We start from the raw sequence: 25,854 nt of genomic DNA on the forward strand, positions 1-25,854 counted from the left end.
CTTAAGTCCCAATCAGCACAAACTTCCCAAGCTGCATGGGCATATCCTTGCCCCCCTCATTTGGGAAAGCTGAAAGGATCTGGTCACGGGGGCCATAAAGAAAGCTTACCCACCCTGCAGAGAATCAGGTGTCTTTTCTTTAAAAGGTGCCACGCAACGCTTCCTTACTTTTGCTGCAGCAGCTACCCCTCTCAAACTTGTCCCCATGTGAGTCTGTCATCCCTGTCCTTTTGGGTTACCCAGGGCCATCCTTCCCCATACCATTAGATAGAACCAGGAGAGTGCTTTCAGGTCCCATTAAAGCAGCCCTCTAAACAGACCCTTGAATCCCAATCTACAACACAGGGCCCAGTTTAAATTAATTTCTGCATATCTGTCTCGTTTTATTTCTAGGTCAGATGACCAGATACCAAGAGGACAGCAGGGCTCCGTAACGTTTAACAGATGTGTAGAAGAGGGAATTTTGGCAGGTATAAATGGTTGTTGTTGTTCAGTCGTTCAGTCGTGTCCGACTCTTCGTGACCCCATGGACCACAGCACGCCAGGCCTTCCTGTCCTGCGCTCTCTCCCGGAGCGTGCTCAAGTTCATATTCATTGCATCCGTGATGCTATCTAGCCATCTCATCCTCTGCCGTCCCCTTCTCCTTTTGCCTTCAGTCTTTCCCAGCATCAGGGTCTTTTCCAGGGAGTTTTCTCTTTGCATTAGGTGGCCAAAATATTGGAGATTCAGCTTCAGTATCTGTCCTTCCAATGAGCACTCAGGGTTGATTTCCTTTAGGATGGACTGATTTGACCTCCTTGCAGTCCAGGGGACTCGTAAGAGTCTTCTCCAGCACCACAGTTCGAAAGCATCAATTCTTCGGCGCTCAGCCTTCCTTATAGTCCAGCTCTCACAGCCATACATTACTACTGGGAAAACCATAGCTTTGATTAGACGGACCTTTGTCGGCAAGGTGATGTCTCTGCTTCTTACTATGCTGTCTAGGTTGGCCATAGCTTTCCTCCCAAGGAGCAAGCATCTTTTAATTTCATGGCTACAGTCACCGTCTGCGGTGATCTTGGAGCCCAAGAAAGTAAAATCTGTCACTGCTTCCATTTCTTCCCCTTCTATATGCCAGGAAGTGATGGGGCCAGATGCCATGATCTTCGTTTTTTTAATGTTGAGTTTCAAACCAGCTTTTAAACTCTCCTCTTTCACCCTCAACAAGAGGCTCTTGAGATCCTCTTCGCTTTCTGCCATTAGGGTGGTATCGTCTGCATATCGGAGGTTGTTGATAATTCTCCCGGCAATCTTAATTCCGACCTCTGATTCATCCAACCCGGCATTTCTCATGATGTACTCTGCATATAAGTTAAATAAGCAGGGTGACAATATGCAGCCTTGTCATACTCCTTTCCCAATTTTGAACCAATCGGTTGTTCCATGTCTGGTTCTTACTGTTGCTTCTTGACCCTCGTACAGGTTTCTCAGGAGACAGGTAAGGTGGTCTGGTACTCCCATCTCTTTCAGAATTTGCCAGAGTTTGTTGTGATCCACACAATCAAAGGCTTTAGCGTAGTCAATGAAGCAGAAATAGACGTTTTTCTGGAATTCTCTTGCTTTCTCCATGATGCAGCAAATGTTGGCGATTTGATCTCTAGTTCCTCTGCCTCTTCTAAACCCAGCTTGTACTTCCGGTAGTTCTCGGTTCGCATACTGCTGAAGCCTAGCTTGTAGGATTTTGAGCATCACCTTGCTGGCATGTGAAATGAGCGCAATTGTGCGGTAGTTTGAACACTCTTTGGCGTTGCCCTTCTTTGGAATTGGAATGTAAACTGAACTTTTCCAGTCTTGTGGCCACTGTTGAGTGTTCCAGATTTGTTGGCATATTGAATGCAGCACTTTAACAGCATCATCTTTTAGGATTTGAAAAGCAGAACCTCCTGGACTCACCTTTGCTACACAGTGCTTAGAGGCACGGAGGCCCCTTGGCAAGTCATTTTCCTTAGAGTTCAATTAACAAGAGGGGATTGGTGCCATCAGTGTGATCCACCTGAGATCAACGCACAACCCACTAGTGAATCCCAAGCTTATTCAAGAGCAATATACACTGAAGGGCAGTACATACCCAATTATTCATATGTTTATCATATTTTTTCACACCGGCCTTTTCATCTTCTAGTGCAACAGGATTCTCTGAGCACATTACAGAGGTGCAACGCAACCCGCAGAAATGCACGCAGGTGAAAGACTGTCTTGTGTCACCTTCCTCACTACTGGTTCCCACATCTTTGGCTCTGAGCCTGCAGTTCACATACTGCCATAATCTCCCAGATACCAATACGCTGCAATGTTAGGGGTGCTAGAGGATGAAGGTATATTTTCCAGTATGCCGAATCCAGTAGAGAAGGAACACGCTGTGTACTTGACTGGGCTTTCCTGTCTGAGATGCTACAGCAGCATTCAGGCAACCATGACTAAGAGTCTTATAGGTGGGTTCTTTAGCATCAGGGATGAACATACAAACATCTTCCCTGCCATGGCAGTCTGGAGATTAAGCTCCAATTTCTTCAGGGAAAAGGCTGGGAGATAGGTGGAGGAAACAAAATAAAAGTATTAATGAACCTTTTTTTCTTTTTTCCCACCAGAATGACCAGGGGAAAGCGCGAACGCAGTCCCCCACTACCACAAATTATGCAGTCGAGTTTCCCGCATTTGAGGAAATCGCAAGGGTCAGCACACCCGGAATGCAATGGATGAGCCTCACCCTGGGAAAACCACCTTCGTGATCATGGTGTCTCCCCTGCCAGGTAAGTATGAGTTGGGAGGGCGCACGCACCTCCTTGCCCCTCGCTGACGCTGAGCTTTAAGATACAGAGATTGGCACGTGGATCCTCTGATGTGTAGAGAAAGGTACAGTGCCATTCCTGTTACACTTAAAGCAGTTGACTGAGCTCTTCGAATAGGGTTCCTCTTCCTGCTGTTCCAAATGTTTCCCCACAGTGCTCTGCTGTACACAAATCTGCATGTGGATGTGAGTCACGCTGCAAAATGATTCATGATTCAACATTTCCATGGCTAGGCAGTAGGGGGGGAAAAATATCCTCCCTTCACGTCCCTCCTTTGTGGAGGGTTTCCTGTACCTACCTACCCCCCCCCCTTTCGTGGGAAGAGAAAATGAGCATTTATATAGTGCCTATCAAATATTCAAAGAATTTCACCTTACCTCAGTTTGGGATTGCCTGATGCTCTGGATTCATAACTCTTTGTACCACTGTGATTTAAGGGTCATTTACACACCACGTCTGTTGCTACGTCTGCGCTAAGCAACAGTTCCATAGCTCATGTTTACTTGGAAGCAGTTCTGTGGGCCTTCTTGGTATGTCACTGTCACCATAATTTGCCACCTTGGCATAAAAAGCTGTTACTAGAAATAACGGTATTAGTAAAAATGTTCTCATTTGCATTTCTTCCATAGAAGGCTCCCATGAATCGACTGAAACGCACCCTCCCTCTGCTACTGCTCACATCAACTCTTTCACACTCTGCTCGTTGCTCACTTTAACTTTGAAAAAATGCTCTCCAGCACAATAAGATTAACAAAATGCCAGAGGGGCTTGGCCAGCTCATCCATCTCATCCAACGTAAGACCCATGGAATGTTTCTTGGAACACCCACCTTTGTTTAATGGCAGTGACACTCCGGGAGAGAGCGGAGGACAGGAAGGCCTGGCGTGCTATGGTCCATGGGGTCACGAAGAGTCAGACACGACTGAACAACAACAACATTAATTTTTTTCACAAAAATACAGGGGCACCAACTCTCGATCCATATCTCTGATAGCAAAGAACAAGGGAATGAAATCACACTGTTTATGAGTTTGTGCCCACCAACACAATCCAATCCAAACAGGACACGAACTCAGATAATGAAATTTGGGAAAGGGTTTACCAAAATTCTAAAAAGGATCAAGAGACTAATACATATCTCACAAACAAATAAGGCTTAATCTGCTTTTTCACCAGAATGAACAGGGGAAAGCGCGAACGCAGTCCCCCACTACCACAAATTATGCAGTCGAGTTTCCCGCATTTGGGGAAATCGCAGGGGTCAGCACACCCGGAGTGCAATGGATGAGCCTCACCCTGGGAAAACCACCTTCGTGATCATGGTGTCTCCCCTGCCAGGTAAGTATGAGTTGGGAGGGCACACGCACCTCCCTGCCCCTCGCCGGCCCTGCTAACAAGCACACGGTGACCTTGCTTGAGCACTTCCAGCAAGCCCAGGCCAGAAGAGTGGCAACGCCGCCCTGCTCCAATTTGGCAGATTCGTGTCTCGGGGTGCCCCGCAAGCCCCCATCTGCACCCCACTTTTGCTCCCACAATGCTCCAGTGTGCATACATTTGCATGCTGTCCTGCGTCTCACTGCTTCCTTCCTACGCAGTCCTCTGCGTGCGCTTAGCTGGGCTTTCCATTGGAGCTGCACGGCAGCAGGGAGGAGTTCAGCATTTCCTTCCTTCCGCTCAGGTCCTGCTAAGAATGTGCTCCTTCCACAGCCCCCGCCTGTCCTTCCCTCTGGAACGAGACTGGCTGCACCAGCCACAGCAACTCTGTGGGTGTCACCTTTTGAGCAATGGCTCGGTTCGCTGCCCCATCAGCTTTTTCTCAAAAAACAGAACACTTTGGGCTTTGATTTGCTTTCTTGCAGCCCTATCTCTGCTGGAGACTTTACAGGTACAGCACTGTTATTTGCAGAGGAAGGAAACAGGAGAAGTCCACTGCTGTCATCTGCAGCCTCTGCCCTAGCACCCTGTCACTGATCTCTATAGAAATGGCTGACGGATCGGACGTTTGACATAACTCATCCACCCCTTTCCGCTCAATGTACAGAAGCTCAGGAGAGTCTTTAAGAACAGGCAGCCCTGCTGGATCGGGCTGAATGCCCATCTACTAAAGCAATCTGCTTTTGGGAAGCTCACAAGCAGGGCATGAAGACAACCCTACCCGCTCTTCGCTCCCCAACCCTAACCATGGGTATTCAAATGTCCAGTTGCTATTTATCTGTCTATTTTGGTGATTTCTATGACATCCTGCATTAAAAAATCTCAAGAAAACATACAGTAAAATAATAAAAACAACGAATATACACAACACTACAAAAATAAAACCAGTGGGAACCAGCAACAAGAACAGCAGAGTGCATGACCCCATAATTAAATCAAGGCACAGTAAGTTAGATGCTGAAATGCCCAGACAAATAAAGTGGTTTTCAGCTGACACCGAATCACATCAGAGTTGGAGCCAGAGAGCCTCTGGGCCAGGGTGTTGCACAAACAGGGTAGTCACCACAACTGAAAAGGCCATCTCCCTGGTTACCTCCTGCCATACCTCAAATGGCAGAGAGGCACAAAGGAAGGCTTCAGATGATGAGCGCAAGTTCAGACAAACACGGGTGGCAGAAGCGGTCCTTCAGGTAACCGGTTTCCCCATCCTTTCAAGGCTTTAGCGGTAATCGCCAGCACTTTGAATTGTTTCCAGAAAAGGACCAGCAGCCAGCATAGTTGTTTACAAATTGGTGAGATATGATCCATATAGCTGGTCCCAACTGCATTTCGTACTAACTGAAGTTTTCAAAGGCAGCCCCATGAACCACACATTGCAGGACGAAGTAAGTCATTTATTTATAGCCCCGTTCTTCTGCCCATAGGGCATTTGGAGTGGCTTTACAACATAAGAAATACAAAACAGAAAATATATACCCCAACACAAAACACAAGAAACAAAAACCCACACCTTAAAAATATTACTATAAATAAAAAGCAACAATCTAAAATATAACACAAAAGCTAATAACATTAGAACTTTAGATATTAAACACCTGTCAAAAGAAAAGCGTTTTCAGCTCAGAGTAACAACAGCACGTGCTGGAGAAAGAGCATGACAGGGAGGTTATCAGAATACGGCTAATTTGTTTATTGATTAGAAATATTTCTTTACTGCTTCTCATCTACGCAAATCCCAAAGCAGTTTACAACACCATAAAACAATCCAATAAAAACACAATAATGCAAATTAGAGAGAGTTCAAAACAGCTCATAACTGGGAGAAAGCCAAAGTGAAAAGATACATTTCCAATAAATGCCTAAAATATGTCAGCATTGAGACCTGACGTATCGCAAAAAAGAGATCATTCCACAAGGCAGCTGCCACCACAGAGAAGGCCTGTCTCCGTCTCATTGCCAAACAGAAATCTGTAGGCTGAGGCACAGAAAATGGGACCTCCCCTGTGAAGATGGTCTCGTCTGGGAGGATGGTACAAACGGAGATGTTCCTATACGACTGTAGACCAGGCAACCTCTGTTCTGGCTACTGACCACTGATAGATCTGCCTTCCCGGAATTTGTTAAGTAATCCCCTTTTCAACTCATTTAAGCCAAGCATTGTCCATCAATACATTCTGTGCAAGTGAACTGCACTAGAGGCATCTTCATTGTGCGCGGTGCTTTCTTGTGTGTGTCCTGAGTCAACTTTTGTTAGGTGACCTGAATAAAATAAATATCTGTCCACCTTTCCCCATAAGGAAGATGCTTCCTTTTGTTTTCGTTGTCCTTTTCTGCAACTTTTCAGGCTCTATGAAATGGGGCACCGAGAACTCAACACGGAACTGTGAATGTGACACAACGTAGGTTTGTACAGAGGCATTACAGTCCCTGGTAGTCCTCATTTCGATCCCTTTCTTAATAATCTCTAGCATGGCATTTGATCAATGGATCAACAGAGTTGATGTTTAGATCCCATCCTAGAAGACTACATGCTCCCTCCATCACAGAACCTTTAAAAAAGCCATGACAAAGTGGGATCTGTTCTAAAAGCATTAAGATACTGTTTAAATATCCCTTCATGGATCACGGCCTTGTTGTGGCAAAAGGCGCTTGCATAACTCAATGAAGCCATAAGCTATGCCATGCAGGGCCACCCAAGACGGACAGGTCATGGTGGAGAGTTCTCACAAAATGTCCACTGGAGAAGGAAATGGCAACCCACTCCAGTATTCTTGCCAAGAAAACCCCATGGAACGTATCACAAGGCTAAAAGATATGATGCCAGAAGATGAGCCCCTCAGGTCGGAAGGTGTCCAATATACTACCGGGGAAGAGCAGAGGGAATTTCCAAGTAGCGCCAGAAAGAGTGAAGCGGCTGGGCCAAAGCCGAAAGGACACTCAGCTGTGGATGTGTCTGGTGGTAAAAAGAAAGTCCGATGCTGTAAAGAACAATATTGTGTAAGAACCTGGAATGTAAGATCAATGAATCAAGGTAAGCTGGAGGTGGTCAAACATGAGATGGCAAGACTGAACATTGACATCGTGGGAATCAGCGAACTAAAATCGACAGGCATGGGCGAATTTAATTCAGGTGACCATCATATCTACTACTGTGGGCAAGAATCCCGTAGAAGAAATGGAGTAGCACTCATAGTCAACAAAAGGGTGGGAAAAGCAGTACTGGGCTACAATCTTAAAAACGATAGAATGATCTCAGTACGAATCCAAGGCAAACCATTCAACATCGCAGTAATTCAAGTCTATGCCCCAAACACTGAGGCCGAAGAAGCTGAGGTTGATCGGTTCTATGACGACCTACAACACCTTCTAGAACTAACACCAAAAAAAGAGGTCCTCTTCATCAAGTCAAGAAATCACCGGGATAACAGGCAAGCATGGCCTTGGTGTACAAAATGAAGCAGGACAAAGGCTAATAGAGTTTTGCCAAGAGAACATGCTGATCATAGCAAACACACTTTTCCAACAGCACAAGAGGTGACTCTACACATGGACATCACCAGATGGTCAGTATCGAAATCAGATTGATTATGTCCTTTGCAGCCAAAGATGGAGAAGTTCCATACAGTCAGTAAAAACAAGACCTGGAGCTGACTGTGGCTCAGATCATGAGCTGCTTCTTGCAAAATTTCGGCTTAAACTGAAGAATGTAGGGAAAACCACTAAACCATTCAGGTATGACCTAAATCATATCCCTGATGAATATACAGTGGAGGTGAGGAATAGATTTCAGGGATTAGACCTGATAGACAGAGTGCCTGAGGAACTATGGACGGAGGTCCGTAACATTGTTCAGGAGGCAGCAACTCAATCCATCCCAAAGAAAAAGAAATGCAAGAAAGCCAAGTGGCTGTCTGACGAGGCTTTACAAGTAGCTGAGGAAAGAAGGGAAGCGAAAAGCAAGGGAGAAAGGGGAAGATATAGCCAATTGAATGCAGAGTTCCAGAGAATAGCAAGGAGAGACAAGAAGGCCTTCTTAAATGAACAATGCAAAGAAATCGAGGAAAACAACAGAATGGGAAAGACTAGAGATCTCTTCAAGAAAATCGGAGATCTCAAGGGAACGTTTTGTGCAAAGATGGGCATGATAAAGGACAAAGAAGGCAGGGACCTAAAAGAAACAGATGAGATTAAGAAGAGGTGGAAAGAATACACAGAAGAACTACACAGGAAAGATCTTAATGTCCCTGATTGCCATGCTAGTGCGGTCACTGAACTTGAGCCGGACATCCTCGAGAGTGAAGTGAAGTGGGCCTTAGGAAGCATTAGTAACAACAAAGCTAGCGGAGATGACAGTATTCCAGCTGAGCTATTTAAGATCCTAAAAGATGATGCTGTGAAAGTGCTGCACTCAATATGCCAACAAATTTGGAACACTCAACAGTGGCCACAAGACTGGAAAAGGTCAGTTTACATTCCAATTCCAAAGAAGGGCAATGCCAAACAGTGTTCAAACTACCGTACAATTGCGCTCATTTCACATGCCAGCAAGGTGATGCTCAAAATCCTACAAGCTAGGCTTCAGCAGTATGTGAACCGAGAACTACCGGAAGTACAAGCTGGGTTTCGAAGAGGCAGGGGAACTAGAGATCAAATCGCCAACATTCACTGGATCATGGAGAAAGCGAGAGAATTCCAGAAAAACGTCTATTTCTGCTTCATTGACTATGCTAAAGCCTTTGATTGTGTGGATCACAACAAACTGTGGCAAATGCTTAAAGAAATGGGAGTACCAGACCACCTTACCTGTCTCCTGAGAAACCTGTACGAGGGTCAAGAAGCAACAGTAAGAACCAGACATGGAACAACCGATTGGTTCAAAATTGGGAAAGGAGTACAACAAGGCTGCATCTTGTCGCCCTGCTTATTTAACTTATATGTAGAGTACATCATGAGAAACGCCGGGTTGGATGAATCACAGGTCGGAATTAAGATTGCCGGGAGAATTATCAACAACCTCCAATACGTAGACGATACCACCCTAATGGCAGAAAGCAAAGAGGATCTCAAGAGCCTCTTGTTGAGGGTGAAAGTGGAGAGTGCAAAAGCTGGTTTGAAACACAACATTAAAAAAACGAAGATCATGGCATCTGGCCCCATCACTTCCTGGCATATAGAAGGGGAAGAAATGGAAGCAGTGACAGATGTTATTTTCTTGGGCTCCAAGATCACCGCAGACGGTGACTGTAGCCATGAAATTAAAAGACGCTTGCTCCTTGGGAGGAAAGCTATGGCAAACCTAGACAGCATAGTGAAAAGCAGAGACATCACCTTGCCGACAAAGATTCGTATAATCAAAGCTATGGTTTTCCCAGTAGCAACGTATGGTTGTGAGAGCTGGACTATAAGGCTGAGCACCAAAGAATTGATGCCTTCGAACTGTGGTGCTGGAGAAGACTCTTACCAGTCCCCTGGACTGCAAGGAGGTCAAATCAGTCCATCCTAAAGGAAATCAACCCTGAGTGCTCATTGGAATGACAGATACTGAAGCTGAAGCTCAAATATTTTGGCCACCTAATGCAAACAGAAAAGTCACTGGAAAAGACCCTGATGCTGGGAAGGATTGAAGGCAAAAGGAGAAGGGGACAGCAGAGGATGAGATGGCTAGATAGTATCACCGATGCAATGAATATGAACTTGAACACACTCTGGGAGAGAGCGGAGGACAGGAAGGCCTGGCGTGCTATGGTCCATGCGGTCACGAAGAGTCGGACACGACTGAACGACTGAACAACAACAACATTAATTTTTTTCACAAAAATACAGGGGCACCAACTCTCGATCCATATCTCTGATAGCAAAGAACAAGGGAATGAAATCACACTGTTTATGAGTTTGTGCCCACCAACACAATCCAATCCAAACAGGACACGAACTCAGATAACGAAATTTGGGAAAGGGTTTACCAAAATTCTAAAAAGGATCAAGAGACTAATACATATCTCACAAACAAATAAGGCTTAATCTGCTTTTTCACCAGAATGATCAGGGGAAAGCGCGAACGCAGTCCCCCACTACCACAAATTATGCAGTCGAGTTTCCCGCATTTGGGGAAATCGCAGGGGTCAGCACACCCGGAGTGCAATGGATGAGCCTCACCCTGGGAAAACCACCTTCTTGATCATGGTGTCTCCCCTGCCAGGTAAGTATGAGTTGGGAGGGCGCACGTACCTCCCTGCCCCTCGCCGGCCCTGCTAGCAAGCACACGGTGACCTTGCTCGAGCACTTCCAGCAAGCCCAGGCCAGGACAGCGGCAACGCCGCCCTGCTCCAATTTGGCAGATTCGTGTCTCGGGGTGCCCCGCAAGCCCCCATCTGCGCCCCACTTTTGCTCCCACAATGCTCCGGTGTGCATACATTTGCATGCTGTCCTGCATCTCACTGCTTCCTTCCTACGCAGACCTCTGCGTGCGCTTAGCTGGGCTTTCCATTGGAGCTGCGCGGCAGCAGGGAGGAGTTCAGCAGGGAGGAGTTCAGCATTTCCTTACGCTCAGGCCCTGCTGAGAATGTTTATTTATTATTTATTTATTTATTACATTTATTAATCGCCCATCTGACTGGTCACCCAGCCACTCTGGGCGATGTACAACCCACCATAAACAATTTAAAACAATAAAATTTTACCATAAATTTTTTTTAAAAAAAATGCCCTAACCCACCCCAAATGCCTGCCTGAACAACCATGTTTTTAATGCACGACGGAAGCTCATTAAAGAGGGGGCATGACGGAGTTCCCTAGGGAGGGAGTTCCACAGAGTGGGGGCCACCACAGAGAAGGCCCTCTCCCTCGTCCCCACCAGTCTAGCTGTCCTGGCTGATGGGACAGAGAGAAGGCCATCCGAGGCTGATCTTGTTAAGCGGCCTGTCTGGTGTTGCTGGAGGCGCTCCTTAAGATAGGCTGGGCCGGAACCATATAGGGTTTTAAAGGTCAAAACCAACACCTTGAATTTGGCCCGGAAAACAACTGGTAACCAGTGCAACTCCTTCAGCACTGGAGTGATGTGATCTCGCCGGCGGCTGCCTTTAATCAGGCAAGCCGCCGCGTTCTGTACCAGCTGCAGTTTCCGAACCGTCTTCAAGGGTAACCCCACGTACAGCGCATTACAGTAGTCTAAACGAGAGGAGACCAGGGCATGTACTACCGATGGGAGCAGATGGTCGGGAAGGTAGGGGCGCAGCCGCCGTATCAGATGGAGTTGATACAGCGCTGTCCGGCTCACAGCTGACACCTGAGCCTCCATGGACAGCTGGGAGTCCAAAATGACCCCCAGGCTGCGGACCTGGTCTTTCAAGGGTAGCTGTACCCCATTCAACACCAGGTCAACATCCCCCAGCCTCCTCTTGTCTCCCACCAAAAGTACCTCGGTCTTGTCAGGGTTGAGCTTCAGCTTATTCCTCCCCATCCAGCCACTCACCGTCTCCAGACATTTGGACAGGGATTCTACGGCCAACCTTGGTGAAGATTTGAATGAGAGGTAGAGCTGAGTGTCATCCGCATATTGATGACACTGCACCCCAAACCTCCTGATGATAGCCCCCAGTGGCTTCACATAGATGTTAAATAGCATCGGGGAGAGGATGGAACCCTGTGGCACCCCACAAGTAAGTGGCCACGGGTCCGAAACCTCCTCTCCCAGTGCTACCCTCTGGTACCTGCCAGAGAGGAAGGACTGGAACCACCGCAATACAGTGTTTCCAATGCCCAACCCCTCCAGGCGGTCCAGGAGGATACCGTGGTCAACGGTATCAAAAGCCGCTGAGAGGTCGAGGAGAACAAGGAAGGAGCATTCACCCCTATCCAGAGCCCTCCTCATATCATCCACCAAGGCGACCAAGGCTGTTTCTGTCCCATGCCCAGGCCTGAAGCCCGACTGAAATGGGTCTAGAATGTGCTCCTTCCACAGCCCCCGCCTGTCCTTCCCTCTGGAACGAGACTGGCTGCACCAGCCACAGCAACTCTGTGGGTGTCACCTTTTGAGCACTGGCTGGGTTCGCTGCCCCATCAGCCTTTAAAAACAACAACAACACTTTGGACTACAACTGGCTTTCTTGCAGCCCTATTTCTACTGTTGATTTCCCAAGGAGTTTAAGCTTCAGGGCAATAATAGAGATGATCAGAAAACAGTTGAAATGGCAAAATACAAGCACAAGACCCTTCTATCTTTAAACCAGAATGATCAGGGGAAAGCGCGAACGCAGTCCCCCACTACCACAAATTATGCAGTCGAGTTTCCCGCATTTGGGGAAATCGCAGGGGTCAGCACACCCGGAGTGCAATGGATGAGCCTCACCCTGGGAAAACCACCTTCGTGATCATGGTGTCTCCCCTGCCAGGTAAGTATGAGTTGGGAGGGCACACGCACCTCCCTGCCCCTCGCCGGCCCTGCTAACAAGCACACGGTGACCTTGCTTGAGCACTTCCAGCAAGCCCAGGCCAGAAGAGTGGCAACACCGTCCTGCCCAAATTTGGCAGATTCGTGTCTCGGGGTGCCTCGCAAGCCCCCATCTGCGCCCCCCCCTTTCTCCCATAATGCTCCAGTGCGCATACAGTTGCATGCCTGCCTGCATCTCACTGCTTCCTTCCTATGCAGTCCTCTGCGTGCGCTTAGCTGGGCTTTCCATTGGAGCTGCGAGGCAGCAGGGAGGAGTTCAGCATTTCCTTCCTTCCGCTCAGGTCCTGCTGAGAATGTGCTCCTTCCACAGCCCCCGCCTGTCCTTCCCTCTGGAACGAGACTGGCTGCACCAGCCACAGCAACTCTGTGGGTGTCACCTTTTGAGCAATGGCTCGGTTCGCTGCCCCATCAGCTTTTTCTCAAAAAACAGAACACTTTGGGCTTTGATTTGCTTTCTTGCAGCCCTATCTCTGCTGGAGACTTTACAGGTACAGCACTGTTATTTGCAGAGGAAGGAAACAGGAGAAGTCCACTGCTGTCATCTGCAGCCTCTGCCCTAGCACCCTGTCACTGATCTCTATAGAAATGGCTGACGGATCGGACGTTTGACATAACTCATCCACCCCTTTCCGCTCAATGTACAGAAGCTCAGGAGAGTCTTTAAGAACAGGCAGCCCTGCTGGATCGGGCTGAATGCCCATCTACTAAAGCAATCTGCTTTTGGGAAGCTCACAAGCAGGGCATGAAGACAACCCTACCCGCTCTTCGCTCCCCAACCCTAACCATGGGTATTCAAATGTCCAGTTGCTATTTATCTGTCTATTTTGGTGATTTCTATGACATCCTGCATTAAAAAATCTCAAGAAAACATACAGTAAAATAATAAAAACAACGAATATACACAACACTACAAAAATAAAACCAGTGGGAACCAGCAACAAGAACAGCAGAGTGCATGACCCCATAATTAAATCAAGGCACAGTAAGTTAGATGCTGAAATGCCCAGACAAATAAAGTGGTTTTCAGCTGACACCGAATCACATCAGAGTTGGAGCCAGAGAGCCTCTGGGCCAGGGTGTTGCACAAACAGGGTAGTCACCACAACTGAAAAGGCCATCTCCCTGGTTACCTCCTGCCATACCTCAAATGGCAGAGAGGCACAAAGGAAGGCTTCAGATGATGAGCGCAAGTTCAGACAAACACGGGTGGCAGAAGCGGTCCTTCAGGTAACCGGTTTCCCCATCCTTTTAAGGCTTTAGCGGTAATCGCCAGCACTTTGAATTGTTTCCAGAAAAGGACCAGCAGCCAGCATAGTTGTTTACAAATTGGCGAGATATGATCCATATAGCTGGTCCCAACTGCATTTCGTACTAACTGAAGTTGTCAAAGGCAGCCCCATGAACCACACATTGCAGGACGAAGTAAGTCATTTATTTATAGCCCCGTTCTTCTGCCCATAGGGCATTTGGAGTGGCTTTACAACATAAGAAATACAAAACAGAAAATATATACCCCAACACAAAACACAAGAAACAAAAACCCACACCTTAAAAATATTACTATAAATAAAAAGCAACAATCTAAAATATAATACAAAAGCTAATAACATTAGAACTTTAGATATTAAACACCTGTCAAAAGAAAAGCGTTTTCAGCTCAGAGTAACAACAGCACGTGCTGGAGAAAGAGCATGACAGGGAGGTTACCAGAACACGGCTAATTTGTTTATTGATTAGAAATATTTCTTTACTGCTTCTCATCTACGCAAATCCCAAAGCAGTTTACAACACCATAAAACAATCCAATAAAAACACAATAATGCAAATTAGAGAGAGTTCAAAACAGCTCATAACTGGGAGAAAGCCAAAGTGAAAAGATACATTTCCAATAAATGCCTAAAATATGTCAGCATTGAGACCTGACGTATCGCAAAAAAGAGATCATTCCACAAGGCAGCTGCCACCACAGAGAAGGCCTGTCTCCGTCTCACTGCCAAACAGAAATCTGTAGGCTGAGGCACAGAAAATGGGACCTCCCCTGTGAAGATGGTCTCATCTGGGAGGTTGGTACAAACGGAGATGTTCCTATACGACTGTAGACCAGGCAACCTCTGTTCTGGCTACTGACCACTGATAGATCTGCCTTCCCGGAATTTGTTAAGTAATCCCCTTTTCAACTCATTTAAGCCAAGCATTGTCCATCAATACATTCTGTGCAAGTGAACTGCACTAGAGGCATCTTCACTGTGCGCGGTGCTTTCTTGTGTGTGTCCTGAGTCAACTTTTGTTAGGTGACCTGAATAAAATAAATATCTGTCCACCTTTCCCCATAAGGAAGATGCTTCCTTTTGTTTTCGTTGTCCTTTTCTGCAACTTTTCAGGCTCTATGAAATGCGGCACCGAGAATTCAACACGGAACTGTGAATGTGACACAATGTAGGTTTGTACAGAGGCATTACAGTCCCTGGTAGTCCTCATTTCGATCCCTTTCTTAATAATCTCTAGCATGACATTTGATCAATGGATCAACAGAGTTGATGTTTAGATCCCATCCTAGAAGACTACATGCTCCCTCCATCACAGAACCTTTAAAAAAGCCATGACAAAGTGGGATCTGTTCTAAAAGCATTAAGATACTGTTTAAATATCCCTTCATGGATCACAGCCTTGTTGTGGCAAAAGGCGCATGCATAACTCAATGAAGCCATAAGCTATGCCATGCAGGGCCACCCAAGACGGACAGGTCATGGTGGAGAGTTCTCACAAAATGTCCACTGGAGAAGGAAATGGCAACCCACTCCAGTATTCTTGCCAAGAAAACCCCATGGAACGTATCACAAGGCTAAAAGATATGATGCCAGAAGATGAGCCCCTCAGGTCGGAAGGTGTCCAATATACTACCGGGGAAGAGCAGAGGGAATTTCCAAGTAGCGCCAGAAAGAGTGAAGCGGCTGGGCCAAAGCCGAAAGGACACTCAGCTGTGGATGTGTCTAGTGGTAAAAAGAAAGTCCAATGCTGTAAAGAACAATATTGTGTAAGAACCTGGAATGTAAGATCAATGAATCAAGGTAAGCTGGAGGTGGTCAAACATGAGATGGCAAGACTGAACATTGACATTGTGGGAATCAGCGAACTAAAATCGACAGGCATGGGCGAATTTAATTCAGGTGACCATCATATCTACTACTCTGGGCAAGAATCCTGTAGAAGAAATGGAGTAGCACTCATAGTCAACAAAAGGGTGGGAAAAGCAGTACTGGGCTACAATCTTAAAAACGATAGAATGATCTCAGTACGAATCCAAGGCAAACCATTCAACATCGCAGTAATTCAAGTCTATGCCCCAAACACTGAGGCCGAAGAAGCTGAGGTTGATCGGTTCTATGAAGACCTACAACACCTTCTAGAACTAACACCAAAAAAAGAGGTCCTCTTCATCATAGGGGATTGGAATGCTAAAGCAGGAAGTCAAGAAATCACCGGGATAACAGGCAAGCATGGCCTTGGTGTACAAAATGAAGCAGGACAAAGGCTAATAGAGTTTTGCCAAGAGAACACGCTGATCATAGCAAACACGCTTTTCCAACGGCACAAGAGGCGACTCTACACATGGACATCACCAGATGGTCAGTATCGAAATCAGACTGATTATGTCCTTTGCAGCCAAAGATGGAGAAGCTCCATACAGTCAGTAAAAACAAGACCTGGAGCTGACTGTGGCTCAGATCATGAGCTGCTTCTTGCAAAATTTCGGCTTAAATTGAAGAATGTAGGGAAAACCACTAAACCATTCAGGTATGACCTAAATCATATCCCTTATGAATATACAGTGGAGGTGAGGAATAGATTTAAGGGATTAGACCTGATAGACAGAGTGCCTGAGGAACTATGGACGGAGGTCCGTAACATTGTTCAGGAGGCAGCAACTCAATCCATCCCAAAGAAAAAGAAATGCAAGAAAGCCAAGTGGCTGTCTGACGAGGCTTTACAAGTAGCTGAGGAAAGAAGGGAAGCGAAAAGCAAGGGAGAAAGGGGAAGATATAGCCAATTGAATGCAGAGTTCCAGAGAATAGCAAGGAGAGACAAGAAGGCCTTCTTAAATGAACAATGCAAAGAAATCGAGGAAAACAACAGAATGGGAAAGACTAGAGATCTTTTCAAGAAAATCTGAGATCTCAAGGGAACGTTTTGTGCAAAGACGGGCACAATAAAGGACAAAGAAGGCAGGGACCTAACAAAAACAGATGAGATTAAGAAGAGGTGGAAAGAATACACAGAAGAACTACACAGGAAAGATCTTAATGTCTTTCAGATCTTAAGACTTGAACAACTGAACAACAACAACTGTTTAAATTAGTCACCAAAGGATTTAAAGCAATCATCAGTTGTTGTTGTTGTTCAGTCGTGTCCGACTCTTCGTGACCCCATGGACCATAGCACGCCAGGCCTTCCTGTCCTGCGCTCTCTCCCGGAGCGTGCTCAAGTTCATATTCATTGCATCCGTGATGCTATTTAGCCATCTCATCCTCTGCCGTCCCCTTCTCCTTTGGCCTTCAGTCTTTCCCAGCATCAGGGTCTTTTCCAGGGAGTTTTCTCTTCGCATTAGGTGGCCAAAATATTGGAGCTTCAGCTTCATTATCTGTCCTTCCAATGAGCACTCAGGGTTGATTTCCTTTAGGATGGACTGATTTGACCTCCTTGCAGTCCAGGGGACTCGTAAGAGTCTTCTCCAGCACCACAGTTCGAAAGCATCAATTCTTCGGCGCTCAGCCTTCCTTATAGTCCAGCTCTCACAGCCATACATTACTACTGGGAAAACCATAGCTTTGATTAGACGGACTTTTGTCGGCAAGGTGATGTCTCTGCTTCTTACTATGCTGTCTAGGTTGGCCATAGCTTTCCTCCCAAGGAGCAAGCATCTTTTAATTTCATGGCTACAGTCACCGTCTGCGGTGATCTTGGAGCCCAAGAAAGTAAAATCTGTCACTGCTTCCATTTCTTCCCCTTCTATATGCCAGGAAGTGATGGGGCCAGATGCCATGATCTTCGTTTTTTTAATGTTGAGTTTCAAACCAGCTTTTGCACTCTCCTCTTTCACCCTCAACAAGAGGCTCTTGAGATCCTCTTCGCTTTCTGCCATTAGGGTGGTATCGTCTGCATATCGGAGGTTGTTGATAATTCTCCCGGCAATCTTAATTCCGATCTCTGATTCATCCAACCCGGCGTTTCTCATGATGTACTCTACATATAAGTTAAATAAGCAGGGTGACAATATGCAGCCTTGTCGTACTCCTTTCCCAATTTTGAACCAATCGGTTGTTCCATGTCTGGTTCTTACTGTTGCTTCTTGACCCTCGTACAGGTTTCTCAGGAGACAGGTAAGGTGGTATGGTACTCCCATCACTTTAAGAATTTGCAACAGTTTGTTGTGATCCACACAATCAAAGGCTTTAGCGTAGTCAATGAAGCAGAAATAGACGTTTTTCTGGAATTCTCTTGCTTTCTCCATGATGCAGCGAATGTTGGCGATTTGATCTCTAGTTCCTCTGCCTCTTCTAAACCCAGCTTGTACTTCCGGTAGTTCTCGGTTCGCATACTGCTGAAGCCTAGCTTGTAGGATTTTGAGCATCACCTTGCTGACATGTGAAATGAGCGCAATGGTGCGGTAGTTTGAACACTCTTTGGCGTTGCCCTTCTTTGGAATTGGAATGTAAACTGACCTTTTCCAGTCTTGTGGCCACTGTTGAGTGTTCCAGATTTGTTGGCATATTGAATGCAGCACTTTAACAGCATCATCTTTTAGGATTTTAAATAGATCGGCTGGAATACTGTCATCTCCGCTAGCTTTGTTGTTACTAATGCTTCCTAAGGCCCACTTGACTTCACTCTCTAGGATGTCCGGCTCAAGTTCAGTGACCGCACTATCATGGCTATCAGGGACATTCAAATCTTTCCTGTATAGTTCTTCTGTGTATTCTTGCCACCTCTTCTTAATCTCATCTGCTTCTGTTAGGTCCCTGCCTTCTTTGTCCTTTATCATGCCCGTCTTTGCACAAAACGTTCCCTTGAGATCTCCAATTTTCTTGAAGAGATCTCTAGTCTTTCCCATTCTGTTGTTTTCCTCGATTTCTTTGCATTGTTCATTTAAGAAGGCCTTCTTGTCTCTCCTTGCTATTCTCTGGAACTCTGCATTCAGTTGGGTATATCTTCCCCTTTCTCCCTTGCTTTTCGCTTCCTTTCTTTCCTCAGCTACTTGTAAAGCCTCATCAGACAGCTACTTGGCTTTCTTGCATTTCTTTTTCTTTGGGACGGATTTCGTTGCTGCCTCCTGAACAATGTTACGGACCTCCGTCCATAGTTCCTCAGGCACTCTGTCTATCAGGTCTAATCCCTGAAATCTATTCCTCACCTCCACTGTATATTCATCAGGGATATGATTTAGGTCATACCTGAATATTCATCAGGGATATGATTTAGGTCATACCTGAATCATCAGTACTCTAATTTTATATCACTTTGCTCTGCAAGTAATACAGTGCAGTTTTATCTCATTTTCGTCATAGGAATACTGCAAGGAAGGTTAGGCTGAGGGAGAGGAGGACAATCTGTTCAAGACCACTCAGGACCAAAGTAAATGTGATGCTAAGCTCTTAAGGCCAGAGTGCCCTCAGAGAGAGGAACCATCATGCCCTTATGGCCCCTCAGACAATGTCTAGGGGCCACAGAATTGCATGGACCATGCATTTAAGAGTTAGAGCAAAGCAGAGATCTGCAGCAATCAACATCTCCAAGCTCCAAAAGGTCCCAAGGAGATTAGATTTAGAGCAATAATAAGAGACAATAAGAAAACAGTTGGAATGGCAAAATATGAGCACAAGACCCTTCTATCTTTAAACCAGAACCATCAGGGGAAAGCGCGAACGCAGTCCCCCACTACCACAAATTATGCAGTCGAGTTTCCCGCATTTGGGGAAATCGCAGGGGTCAGCACACCCGGAGTGCAATGGATGAGCCTCACCCTGGGAAAACCACCTTCGTGATCATGGTGTCTCCCCTGCCAGGTAAGTATGAGTTGGGAGAGCGCACGCACCTCCCTGCCCCTCGCCGGCCCTGCTAGCAAGCACACGGTGACCTTGCTCGAGCACTTCCAGCAAGCCCAGGCCAGGACAGCGGCAACGCCGCCCTGCTCCAATTTGGCAGATTCGTTTCTCGGGGTGCCCCGCAAGCCCCCATCTGCACCCCACTTTTGCTCCCACAATGCTCCGGTGCGCATACATTTGCATGCCGTCCTGCGTCTCACTGCTTCCTTCCTATGCAGAGCTCTGCATGCGCTTAGCTGGGCTTTCCATTGGAGCTGCGAGGCAACAGGGAGGAGTTCAGCATTTCCTTCCGCTCAGGCCCTGCTGAGAATGTGCTCCTTCCACAGCCCCCACCTGTCCTTCCCCCTGGGAAGCCACAGCAACTCTGTGGGTGTCACCTTTTGAGCATTGGCTGGGTTCCCTGCCCCATCAGCCTTTTTCTAAAAAAAAGAGCACCTTGTGCTTTAATTGGCTTTCTTACTTGCTTTCCTTGATTTGTATCTCTGCTGGAGGTTTTACTATAGGTACAGCACTCTTTATTTGCAGAGGAAACAAACAGGAAAAGTCCACTTCCGTCATCTGGAGTCGCTGTCACTGTCCAAGCAACCGCCGCTATAGAAATAACTTCTTTAGGGAAGGTTGGGCTGAATGTAGCAAAAATATTTGAGCGTGTGTGTTTGTGTGTGTGTGTATATTTCATTCAAAGAACTACCCTTGAAAGTGAGGAACCACAAACAGTTCATTTGTCCCTTCTTACTCTTGTATCACTCATTCCTCCCCGATTCTCCTATTGTCTCATCTGCTGACAATTTTTAAATTGTCATCCCTGAGGCAGAGATGTATGCACACATCACCACCACCACAACCACAGATTAAAGCTTTCTTCCTCCACAAACTTACTAAAACCCACCCTGGTCTTTCCATGCCCAACTTCAAAATTGTGGCTTGTTCTGTGCTCCCCGCTAGTTTAGTTTCTTCTATTTACCCTTGCTTTCTCACCCTTAACTCCAATACCAAGCCTATTTTTGTGGAAATAAACCTCACTGGACTTCAACAAGGCTTACTTCCAAGTAAATGTCCATTGCACCAGGGTGCTGATATCATTCAGGACCTCAGTTACTGAGATCATTCTTCTCACAAGGCATTTCAGAGGCTTTGATCCCCTAAGACCTCACTGAAAAGATAATCTGACCTTCACTGGATTCTGTTCCTGGCTTTGTGGCAAAGGTCCTTCTTGAAAGAGCCCCGCAAGCAATATGTGTGAAGCACTCCTGTGCACACTCTGAGACTGTACAAGTTCCCCTTTCCAGCTACAGCCTCACATGCTGCATTGAATGCTGCTCTGAAGAGTCCCCCCACCTCACACACAACGCTCAGAAGCAGCTTTGCAAAGGAACAAAGGGATGAAATAGGGAGAGAGCCATGAAAGCTCTCATGTGTGTGTGTTTGCTAGTGTCAGGAGGACTTTAAAGAACATACCACAGTGGCCAGCCAGATGCTAGCGATAAGCCAACAAGAAGGGCACGTAGGCATGCCTTCCCTTACTGTTGCCACTCAGCATGTGGTATTCAGAGGTATACTGCCCCTGAACATGGAGGTTCTGTTCAGCAGTCATGGCTAATAGTGCTGATAGACCTATATGCCATGAATTTGTCTGATTCATTTTTAAAGCAATCTGTGATGAAACCCCTCCTCTCTTCACCCAGCCTACAGTCCCTCAAGACCGGGGGGGGGGGGGGGGCTCCTCTTTGCTTCCACCTAGGCAGGCTGCTCCCACCCACCTCACGTTTCTGCCTTTAACCACCTTTCTTATACTCCCTTTTTCCTAGAGTATAACTGTGTGTATGTTGAGCCCTTTTTTAAGCTTCTACCTAGGTTAAGTAGCGTGATCGAGACTTAAGTACAGACTCGATGTAAAAGAATCAAAATAATGTATTTAGATTATTATATGGACTGAACTTTAAAAGAGTTCTCTTAACCTAACCTACGCTAAAGGAAGGCCTAAAACCACTAACCACCTCTCCCTATGCCCAGGAGACGTTTCATCTAAGAGATCAACCCCCCTCCCCATCTCCCTTCTGTCCTCAAACTGCCTCCCTTAACTCTAACTCCCCCTCCCCTCAGCATTCTCCCTGACCAATCACACGGCCCCAGGCACTCAGCCACTCACACAGGTCCATACATTCTCACACACCAGGCAGCCTACAATGTATGGAGAAGCAATAAACCCTTACCGCTGTGTTTACACAAATAAAACCATGGGGCAGTTCCGCCACACCATCTAAGGGCCATTACCCCATCTTGAGGTAGCGAGTACCTTAAGTTACGCTTATGTGATGTGTGAAGTGAGTACTTTCTTTTGTCAATCAATTTCATTACGTGACCCAAGGCTGTGGCATCTCTGGAGAGGGAGAAAAAATGTCTCTCGGCCCACTCCCTTCTTGCCATTGGTTGTTTTATAAATTTCTATCATGATTTATGCGTTATACTCTATCCTTTAGTCCTCCTTTTTTCTAAAAGGAAAAACCCCACGTGTTTTAGCCTTTCCTCATACGGAAGGTGCTCCAACATTTGGATCGTTTCCCTTGCCCTATTCTGCACCTTTTTGAGATGGGAAGAGCAGAATACACAGTGTTACAAATGTGGCCACACTGTAGATTTATGAAAACATATTACAATACTGGCTGTTTTATTTTCAGACCATTTGCTAGTAATCCTTAGCATGGAATCCCTTTCATCGCGACCACATACTGAGTTGATGTTTAGATCCCAGCTTGGGAGTCTACATACTCCCCCCTAAAACAGAGCCTTAAAAAAGCAACCAAAAAGAATGAATTCTAAAGTATAAAAACAGTGGTAAAATTAATTGCTGAAAGATTTAAAGCAACGCTCAGTCTAATGTCTACATCACTTTGCCATGCACACAATACGATGCCGATTTTGAGGAAGGTATGAGCACAAAGATGCTTCTATCTTTAAACCAGAATGACCAGGGGAAAGCGCGAACGCAGTCCCCCACTACCACAAATTATGCAGTCGAGTTTCCCGCATTTGGGGAAATCGCAGGGGTCAGCACACCCGGAGTGCAATGGATGAGCCTCACCCTGGGAAAACCACCTTCTTGATCATGGTGTCTCCCCTGCCAGGTAAGTATGAGTTGGGAGGGCGCACGCACCTCCCTGCCCCTCGCCGGCCCTGCTAACAAGCACACGGTGACCTTGCTTGAGCACTTCCAGCAAGCCCAGGCCAGAAGAGTGGCAACACCGTCCTGCCCAAATTTGGCAGATTCGTGTCTCGGGGTGCCTCGCAAGCCCCCATCTGTGCGCCCCCTTTTCTCCCATAATGCTCCGGTGCGCATACAGTTGCATGCCTGCCTGCATCTCACTGCTTCCTTCCTATGCAGAGCTCTGCATGCGCTTAGCTGGGCTTTCCATTGGAGCTGCGAGGCAGTGGGGAGGAGTTCAGCATTTCCTTCCTTCCGCTCAGGCCCTGCTGAGAATGTGCTCCTTCCACAGCCCCTGCCTGTCCTTCCCTCTGGAACGAGACTGGCTGCACCAGCCACAGCAACTCTGTGGGTGTCACCTTTTGAGCAATGGCTCGGTTCGCTGCCCCATCAGCTTTTTCTCAAAAAACAGAACACTTTGGGCTTTGATTTGCTTTCTTGCAGCCCTATCTCTGCTGGAGACTTTACAGGTACAGCACTGTTATTTGCAGAGGAAGGAAACAGGAGAAGTCCACTGCTGTCATCTGCAGCCTCTGCTCTAGCACCCTGTCACTGATCTCTATAGAAATGGCTGACGGATCGGACGTTTGACATAACTCACCCACCCCTTTCCGCTCAATGTACAGAAGCTCAGGAGAGTCTTTAAGAACAGGCAGCCCTGCTGGATCGGGCTGAATGCCCATCTACTAAAGCAATCTGCTTTTGGGAAGCTCACAAGCAGGGCAAGAAGACAACCCCACCCGCTCTTCGCTCCCCAACCCTAACCATGGGTATTCAAATGTCCAGTTGCTATTTATCTGTCTATTTTGGTGATTTCTATGACATCCTGCATTAAAAAATCTCAAGAAAACATACAGTAAAATAATAAAAACAACGAATATACACAACACTACAAAAATAAAACCAGTGGGAACCAGCAACAAGAACAGCAGAGTGCATGACCCCATAATTAAATCAAGGCACAGTAAGTTAGATGCTGAAATGCCCAGACAAATAAAGTGGTTTTCAGCTGACACCGAATCACATCAGAGTTGGAGCCAGAGAGCCTCTGGGCCAGGGTGTTGCACAAACAGGGTAGTCACCACAACTGAAAAGGCCATCTCCCTGGTTACCTCCTGCCATACCTCAAATGGCAGAGAGGCACAAAGGAAGGCTTCAGATGATGAGCGCAAGTTCAGACAAACACGGGTGGCAGAAGCGGTCCTTCAGGTAACCGGTTTCCCCATCCTTTCAAGGCTTTAGCGGTAATCGCCAGCACTTTGAATTGTTTCCAGAAAAGGACCAGCAGCCAGCATAGTTGTTTACAAATTGGCGAGATATGATCCATATAGCTGGTCCCAACTGCATTTCGTACTAACTGAAGTTTTCAAAGGCAGCCCCATGAACCACACATTGCAGGACGAAGTAAGTCATTTATTTATAGCCCCGTTCTTCTGCCCATAGGGCATTTGGAGTGGCTTTACAACATAAGAAATACAAAACAGAAAATATATACCCCAACACAAAACACAAGAAACAAAAACCCACACCTTAAAAATATTACTATAAATAAAAAGCAACAATCTAAAATATAATACAAAAGCTAATAACATTAGAACTTTAGATATTAAACACCTGTCAAAAGAAAAGCGTTTTCAGCTCAGAGTAACAACAGCACGTGCTGGAGAAAGAGCATGACAGGGAGGTTACCAGAACACGGCTAATTTGTTTATTGATTAGAAATATTTCTTTACTGCTTCTCATCTACGCAAATCCCAAAGCAGTTTGTTGTTGTTGTTCACTCGTTCAGTCATGTCCGACTCTTCGTGACCCCATGGACCATAGCACGCCAGGCCTTCCTGTCCTGCGCTCTCTCCCGGAGCGTGCTCAAGTTCATATTCATTGCATCCGTGATGCTATCTAGCCATCTCATCCTCTGCCGTCCCCTTCTCCTTTGGCCTTCAGTCTTTCCCAGCATCAGGGTCTTTTCCAGGGAGTTTTCTCTTTGCATTAGGTGGCCAAAATATTGGAGCTTCAGCTTCATTATCTGTCCTTCCAAGGAGCACTCAGGGTTGATTTCCTTTAGGATGGACTGATTTGACCTCCTTGCAGTCCAGGGGACTCGTAAGAGTCTTCTCCAGCACCACAGTTCGAAAGCATCAATTCTTCGGCGCTCAGCCTTCCTTATAGTCCAGCTCTCACAGCCATACATTACTACTGGGAAAACCATAGCTTTGATTAGACGGACTTTTGTCGGCAAGGTGATGTCTCTGCTTCTTACTATGCTGTCTAGGTTGGCCATAGCTTTCCTCCCAAGGAGCAAGCGTCTTTTAATTTCATGGCTACAGTCACCGTCTGCGGTGATCTTGGAGCCCAAGAAAGTAAAATCTGTCACTGCTTCCATTTCTTCCCCTTCTATATGCCAGGAAGTGATGGGGCCAGATGCCATGATCTTCGTTTCTTTAATGTTGAGTTTCAAACCAGCTTTTGCACTCTCCACTTTCACCCTCAACAAGAGGCTCTTTAGATCCTCTTCATTTTCTGCCATTAGGGTGGTATCGTCTGCATATCGGAGGTTGTTGATAATTCTCCCAGCAATCTTAATTCCGACCTCTGATTCATCCAACCCGGCATTTCTCATGATGTACTCTGCATATAAGTTAAATAAGCAGGGTGACAATATGCAGCCTTGTCGTACTCCTTTCCCAATTTTGAACCAATCGGTTGTTCCATGTCTGGTTCTTACTGTTGCTTCTTGACCCTCGTACAGGTTTCTCAGGAGACAGGTAAGGTGGTCTGGTACTCCCATCACTTTAAGAATTTGCCACAGTTTGTTGTGATCCACAAAAAAGCAGTTTACA

General features: G+C 46.4%; 1 protein-coding gene and 6 non-coding genes across 8 annotated transcripts in view; all 7 read right to left on the reverse strand.

Moving 5' to 3' along the window:
• TRAFD1 (TRAF-type zinc finger domain containing 1) overlaps window positions 1–25,854 on the reverse strand; it is a 72,342-nt gene that overhangs the window by 16,476 nt on the left and 30,012 nt on the right. The window lies entirely within an intron of this gene.
• Window positions 2,635–2,798, reverse strand: LOC146335931 (U1 spliceosomal RNA). Its single transcript, XR_014785832.1, has one exon. It is a non-coding gene; the product is annotated as a U1 spliceosomal RNA (small nuclear RNA).
• LOC146335932 (U1 spliceosomal RNA) lies at window positions 4,012–4,175 on the reverse strand. Its single transcript, XR_014785843.1, has one exon. It is a non-coding gene; the product is annotated as a U1 spliceosomal RNA (small nuclear RNA).
• LOC146335933 (U1 spliceosomal RNA) lies at window positions 10,307–10,470 on the reverse strand. Its single transcript, XR_014785826.1, has one exon. It is a non-coding gene; the product is annotated as a U1 spliceosomal RNA (small nuclear RNA).
• Window positions 12,498–12,661, reverse strand: LOC146335934 (U1 spliceosomal RNA). The gene has a single exon (XR_014785827.1). It is a non-coding gene; the product is annotated as a U1 spliceosomal RNA (small nuclear RNA).
• LOC146335935 (U1 spliceosomal RNA) lies at window positions 19,618–19,781 on the reverse strand. The gene has a single exon (XR_014785828.1). It is a non-coding gene; the product is annotated as a U1 spliceosomal RNA (small nuclear RNA).
• On the reverse strand, window positions 22,782–22,945 carry LOC146335936 (U1 spliceosomal RNA). Its single transcript, XR_014785835.1, has one exon. It is a non-coding gene; the product is annotated as a U1 spliceosomal RNA (small nuclear RNA).

The sequence above is a fragment of the Heloderma suspectum genome, chromosome 13 (assembly GCF_057233095.1).
Source record: "Heloderma suspectum isolate Gila_16-S chromosome 13, 16-S_ref, whole genome shotgun sequence".
Lineage (NCBI taxonomy): Eukaryota > Metazoa > Chordata > Lepidosauria > Squamata > Helodermatidae > Heloderma > Heloderma suspectum.